Here is a 7,529-nt window from a genome sequence, read left to right on the forward strand (position 1 = left end):
ATATTCTTTTAAACTTCTTGTATTCTCAGGAAATCAGTAAACAGTTACTCCTTGGATTTAGAGAAGCCGGAGCAATAAAAGTCATGTTTTTATATTTTTACATACTTTTGATGTACCTAAAACAAGTTTTCAAACTGATGTAAACATTTTACTTATATATGTATCCACTGTATTGGTTGTGTTGCTATGTTTCCTATTATTCATTGGTTGTGATGCTAAACATGACGTCCTCCACCCCGGAACTATTCCGCCATTCTGGTTTCGGGGTGTGACAACTTCATTGTTAAAAAGGCTTTATTTCTAAAAATTGGGCCTTGAGAGGGTTTTTATTTTGAAACCGAAAGACACTATTTTTGTTGACTTCTTGCGTCTCGGGATGTTTCTTGAGTGTTGGATATGATACCGGGTTTCGGGGGGTAGTAAAGAAGTTTGTAGGGGTCGAAAGTGTGAAAAAGTATGAAATTTGGGGTGAGAATGCTGTCAAAACCAGGTAATATCGCACCCTTATATAGGGGCGAGACTTCGGACCGAAGGGGGGAGTCAGCACGACACGCGGCAGCAGGCGAGGAGGGCCACAGAGCAAAGCTCGGAAGGCGCCACGGATGCGAGGTGCGTTGGTTTCCCATTGGACCGCGGCTTCGGCCGAATCAGCGGCTGACACGAGGCAGACACGGGTCATCTCGCATGTGAGGTGACGTGGCGGTTACTGTTCATGCGAAATTATCCGGTTTTCAATTATTTCTCGATTTTTGAGGCAAAAACTTCCGAAATTCATAACTTTCGCATACGAGCTCCGTTTTTGATGTTCTTTATATGCACGCGTAGGCGAGAATATAATCTCAACTCTCGTTTAGACTTCATCGGCTAATTTTTTCTTTATTTTTAATATTATTATTTTTAACAGACCGGGACAGGAAAATCCGTTAATAATTCATATCTTCTTTATCCGAAGTCCGTTTTCGTCTGTCTTTTTACCGTTGTACTACTATTGACGAGACCTTTGATTCTCGTTCAGGTTGTGTCGACTAAATATCATTCGATTTTTATTTCGAATTTCGGGTTGTGTACTACTATATCGAAACTTAGAAAAATCATAACTTCTTCATACGAAGTCAGATTTGGACGTTCTTTTTACAGACATTCACAGGTTAATGTATTCTACGTCTTTCATTTAGATAATTAAGGCTAAAAAGTATTTTATTGAAAACGTTGTTTTTATGCTTACATCGTTTTGCCGGTTTTGTTGTGGATATTCGATTGGTCATAACTTCTTCGTTATAACTCGGATTTGGGAATTCTTTATATTTTTGGAATCCTTGTTAAAATCTCTATCACTTGGTTCATCCCAAATGAGTTTATTTAATACTTCATTTTTACGCTACTTTTTATCTCAATTAATTTCTATTTTTATTATTTAAAAATAAATTACAATAGTTAACCTAGACTATTATATTGTGAATTTATAAGTATCTAGGTAGAATTTAGACTCTAATAACTATAGAATTTCTCCACTTATGACATTTTTACACCAATCTTTTTCACCAAAAAACTTTCTTCAAGAATCACACACATCATTGCATATCCTCGACATCTCTGGTATAAACCTACCAGAATGTAGATATTGCACAAGTCTGTGTTTATGATCCTAGTTCATTTTTTCGTGATGATGGTGAAACCCAACAATCCCAACTTTTATGGAATTGACGAAGAACTTTATGTTCAAGATTTTAACAAAACATTTGTTTATGTACCACTTTCGGTATTCAAAATCGTAGTCCTTTCGTTATACGTGGTCTTGACAAAATGTTCTTTCACCAAGACATTTTTGCCAAACAAGATCCAGCTCTTAATTTTTTTCCGAATATGATTTCGGTCTGAATATCTTTTCGAAACTTCATCACTTGGAAACTTTACTCAACCTCACTTGTTCCTGGCTACACTGTCATACAAGTATTTTTGTTCCTTTAACTCACACTTATGTTAAGTTGTGGTTTTGAACAAAATTTTGCCTACGTTCGAAGCCTGTGGAAAAAGAGGCTCATCCATACTCATTAAGGAGTATTCGATTTTACTTCACGGGAAACCACACTAGCAGTTCGTCATCTCTCTTGATGTCGAATGAAGTGATCTTTTCCCGGGATCCAACTGCTTTTACATCGAATATTATTTGATGTCACTATATGCACATATTTTTTTAATTCGATTCCTGCTATTTCATTGACACACATTTGCAATGGAATCCTCAATGTTTTGGGTAATACCAACTCAAACCTAGATTTCGCAAAGTATAGCATATGATTTCGCTTTTTAATCCCAAAAGCGAATGAGCCTTACCTCATAGCGAAGGTCAAAGTGCTCTCTTGATGACAACGCTTTATGGTGACGTAATGAAGGTCAATTGATAGTTCTTATCTCATTGGGATTAAAGAAACGTGTGGCGGATGTGACGGTTCAGTTCTTTCACTGGTTTTTAGGGAAAAGTAATGATCACTTTTTCTGACATGGCAACTTTATCGGATACAGGTCCGTTTTATAAAGTTACGAATGAAAAAATTGTTTACATGTTCAATGAGATAGGTTATTGTTGAAGCATAAAAATGACCCTCTTAAACTTAACAAATCTGAAGCCATCTCAGCTCCGCAGTCAGAATCTCCACCGCAATCAAGAACCGCATCCGCAGTCGACGCCATCAGTCCTTAGTCTTAGTTTATATATGTTATCTTATGTCTTTACATTACTTTACCCAATGTGCCTTGCATGGCCACCTTAGACAGATTGGACTTTGTAATCTTTGAAACTCCATAAATAGAGTTCTCTTATTCTGAATGAAAACATCGATTATCTCTATCTTGAATATCATATCTTACTTATTATCTTATTCTCTCATCTCTCTCTTACTCTATAAGTTCTTCAGAACTCAAACAGTTACATTAAGATCGTAATTTCTCCTTCGGAGCAAGTCAGTCTTGACTTAATCACTCTAAGTCTGATCTCATTTACTAACTTGGTTTGATTGCAATCCTTGTTAAGAATCAGCTTAAGTGTATACTTGATATAATACTTGTTGTCATTTATATTTCCTTATATTTCCGCACCTAACTATCTAACTATCTAACTCTAACTTATTATTATTGTTGAGCTTTATGATCCTTTGAGTTAAACTTTAATTTCGCAATATAAACTTGTACTAACATTTCTTCAAGTGTGTTTCTCAAGTTTTTCTCTCAAGAATTGGTATCAGAGCCAAAGTGGTTGCTTTTTAAAGAACTCTGATTTTAAAAGGCCTTCTATACCACTAAATCTCATTTGTTAAAAAAAACAAAAAAATATGTTCAAAAAACAAGGAAATATGGCAGAACCATTATCTCTCAACGTTTCCAACAGTGTTGGAGGTTCGAATAGAGCTCCAATACTGGTGGCAAACGAATATCATCACTAGTCTCAAAGAATGGAGAGGTATCTAAGAAGACTTGAAAGAGATGTATGGAGTTATGTAGAAGAAGGACCTCATGTCCCTGTTCTTACTCCAGTTCAAACCGACGACGCTCAAGCCAGACTGGGAGGGGGTCAACCATCTATGAATCGTCCCACCAAAGCTGATCTTGATAAGATGGAAAATAATGTTGTTGCTTTTTATGAGATATCTTGCGGAGTTGCTCCTGACAACTTCGACATCATCATAAATTGCAAGTCAGCCAAAGAAATCTGGGATGTTCTCAAGAACTTGTATGAAGGTTCAGAACAAGCTCAAGATAAGAAGATTACAACCGCACTCAACGAGTTCAACAACTTCAAAGCTCTTGCTGGTGAAAGTCTAGAAGACTCCTTCAAAAGGTTCAATCCGATTGTTACGAAGCTATCAAATGCTGGCACCGTCCGAAGTAACCATGAGACAACCCTGCAGTTTCTCAACGGTTTGGGTAGACACTGGACTACGGCTAAAATGATTGTCCAAGGAGATAGAAAGATTCATTCTTTATCTCTTTACAAGCTTTATGGTGAACTACAAGCACGAGAATCAACCGTACTTAAAGACTGTGCTGACTTCGGAGGACCACTCGCTCTCATAGCACAAGCACCTCACACTCAATCTTACTTTCGCTCATATGACAACCCTCCGCAGTCATACGAAGCTGACTCAGAATATGATGATGAAGAGGAATTCCAAAACGCTATTGCTCTTGTTAGCCAACAGTTCAACAAGCTACCACCCTCATCCTTTCGCAAAAATCAGCAATATACTAAACCTCCCTTTAACCGCAACTTTCAGAATAATCACTCTCGCTACCCCAAAAACCCTCACCAATCACCGCAACTGTCAACCATTCCTTGACAACCTTAATGACACATGTGATGTCGTCCTTTCAGACTATAACAAATCTCTAGACGAAAAGAACATAACGTCCCAGGAAATGTTCCATGTTCGAGGACGTCTAGAAGACAAAAGACTCAAAGTGGCCATGCTAGAAAAATACTTAGGATTAGAGAAGGATGCCAAAATGTTATGTGAAACCCAATTAGGAATAGCTTTAGATCAGAGGGATTTAGCACAAAAGGAAATTGTACGCTTGAACTTATTAATTGAAAAATTGTTTAATGAAAGCGAGGCCATTGAGAATCGTGTGAACAATGAGACAACTGACAATACATACAATTGGGGTTGGTCCAATGGGTATCCTACCACAAAGGATTCTTCAGCCCGATTTAACAAGGGCCGTCTTTATGTCCCTCAAGATCGAGAGTTCCATTTCCCAGTCAATGACAAAACCTTTCCTGAGGACATCAGAGCTCATTTTGGTCGACTTCATACTCTGAGTAATAATTGTGTTATTGAGGAAATCCTACCTGAATTTTCGGGTCACTCAAGTGATCAAATTCCTATCTCTGGCACAATTTATCCCGATTCTCAGACTTCATCAATTGTTGATGAGGAAATTCTTATGGACAAACCTGAAGTTCTTGTGAACTTCCCGTCTCTGCCTTCGAACCGCAACATATCTCACTACAGTCCTGAACCGCAGTCTGACCAACTGCCTCTCATCAAATGTCCCACAAAGAATTCAACTCGGACTTACTCTATGGTAGTCCAATCTTCCTTACCGCAGACCGTAGTTAAGAGTTTCGTGACCATTCAGCCAATTCATCATGAGTTGCCTATAGAAAACTTCGAGTATGATCAATATTCCCAGAATCCTGAACTTTCTAGTTCAGATGAATCAAGTCCTCGTTATCAAAAACAATCTAAGGATTCTAAGAAGCCGCAGTTGAATCTCAATGACTGCGGTTCTCCAAAAACTCAGGCAAAAATGGCCTTCAAAGAGGAACTTCAATCTCTTGCTAAAAAGAGGTAAATCTTTTCCAAAAACAAAAGGCAAATCAAAATTTCAAAACCCAAGAGTCCAAAAAAACTTGTTTTCTCAAATTACTTTTCTAAAAATTCTGCAGTCAAGAAAACAAACAAAAAGGGATGTACAGTTCCTAAAACCTTTTCAAACTCCTCTGACACAATCCAAAAGAAAGTAAAGACTTTTCGAAGAAATGGTTTTCAGATCTATTCCTCAGATGATCCAAAATGGAAGGGGATTTTGCTACCTCCAACACATTTTAAGTCACCTCAACTTTTCAAAAAGATACAACCTAGGAGATTTACACGTACTCACACGTTGTTAAATCATACTTTTTCAAATTCCAAGAGCACCACTGTCAGGTCTCAGTCTCGGACTGGTCACAAGACTAATCCCACACCCTCCAGACCGCGGACCAATCGTCAAAAATGGTCATCTCGAGCCCCACCTCGCTCTTTTCAAAAAACTCACAATTTCCAAAAACCTTGTACCTGTGAAAAACCTCGTACTTCTCGAGAACCTCACATTGTTCAAAAATCTCATAACTTTTCAAACTCTCACAACACTCCAAAAATTCACAAACACCCAGGTCTAGGTCTCACGATTGACATAAAACCTGTCCCTGCAACCTCGATTCATGGATCTTTGAAAAACCCACCAGTCGGCTCGGGCTCCAAACTTGTTTGGGTGCCCAAACTAACCGTGTAATTTTCAGGCAATGTGCAAGGAGGATCAAGAAGAGGAGTGGTTAATAGATAGTGCATGCTCCTTGCACATGACCGGAAGGTTAGAGTACCTTCGGGATTTCAGGCCAATATGCAACGGTGGAAATGTTACATTCGGCAACAATGCGAATGCAAAAATCCGAGGTTATGGTGTTCTTACTACAAGGAACTTCTGTATCCAAAAGTTTGCTTATGTAGAAGGTCTCAAACACAATCTCATCAGTGTAGCCCAAGTATGTAAAGCAGGCCATCGGGTTGAATTTGATAATGACTACTGCTACATAATGTCAAATGATAGAAGCACCTGCTTGATCAAATACAAGTCCGAAGGGACCATGTATCCCTTGGATGTCTCTCTGATCATTGGGAAACCGCAGCTGTGCTTTCTGTCCAAAGCAGTATCCGAAGTCAGTTGGTTATGGCATCGCAAACTAGCTAATCTGAACTTCTGATATATCAACAACCTTGTCACCGGAGAACTCGTCTGAGGTCTCCCCATTCTAAAGTTCAACAACGACACCCTCTGCTCAGCCTGTGAATGTGGCAAACAGTCAAAGGCGAGCCATCCTATGGTGATTGATTCTTCAATTTCTGAACCACTAGAACTTTTAAATATTGATCTCTGCGGTCCATCTACCGTAGCCAGTCTCCATCACAAAAATACATACTGGTTATAGTTGTTGATTTCACTCGTTTCACATGGGTCTATTTCTTGAGACTCAAGTCTGAAACACCTCAGGTTCTGATCAGTTTCATCAAAGAAATCGAACTTCAAATCAAGTTACCAGTACGCCGCATCCGAAGTGATAATGGAACCGAGTTCACTAATCATCTCCTGAACAGTTTCTTGATTTCAAAAGGTATCACTCGCAACTTCTCAGCTTCTTACACACCGCAACAGAATGGAGTAGTAGAGCGAAGAAATCGAACTCTGGTAGAAGCAGCCAGATCAATGCTCCACTTCGCAAACCTTTCTCTTTACTTATGGGCCGAAGCAGTGGGCACAACATGCTTTGTCCAAAATTGAAGCATTGTCTGCAAGCGTCTCTCCAAAACACCTTATGAGGGCCTTAACAACCGCAAACCAAATTTCAGATTCTTTCACATCTTTGGCTGTAGATGTTTTGTGATCAATAACAAGGATCATCTTAAAAAATTTGCACCAAAGTCAGATGAAGGCATCTTCCTTGGCTACTCGACAAACAAGGTAGCCTATAGGGTTCTCATTAGACGCACTAGACTAATAGTTGAAAGCTTCGACGTCAAATTCGATGACTATTACGTCCGCAATACTGCTCCTTCAAATGAAACAAAAGCAATCGTGGAAAGTGATATCCCAGTCTCTTCGGGTCCCTTAAACATAGTTGAAATAAACTATGACTATCTCTTTGACCCCGTAGAGACTGCTCAGTTATCCGAAGTTCTTGTGTCTCCTGAAGCTCAATAGCAGCATTCCGA

This window comes from Lactuca virosa, chromosome 7 (genome assembly GCF_052849685.1).
Source record: "Lactuca virosa cultivar CGN04683 chromosome 7, Lactuca_virosa_CGN04683_v6, whole genome shotgun sequence".
Classification (NCBI taxonomy): domain Eukaryota; kingdom Viridiplantae; phylum Streptophyta; class Magnoliopsida; order Asterales; family Asteraceae; genus Lactuca; species Lactuca virosa.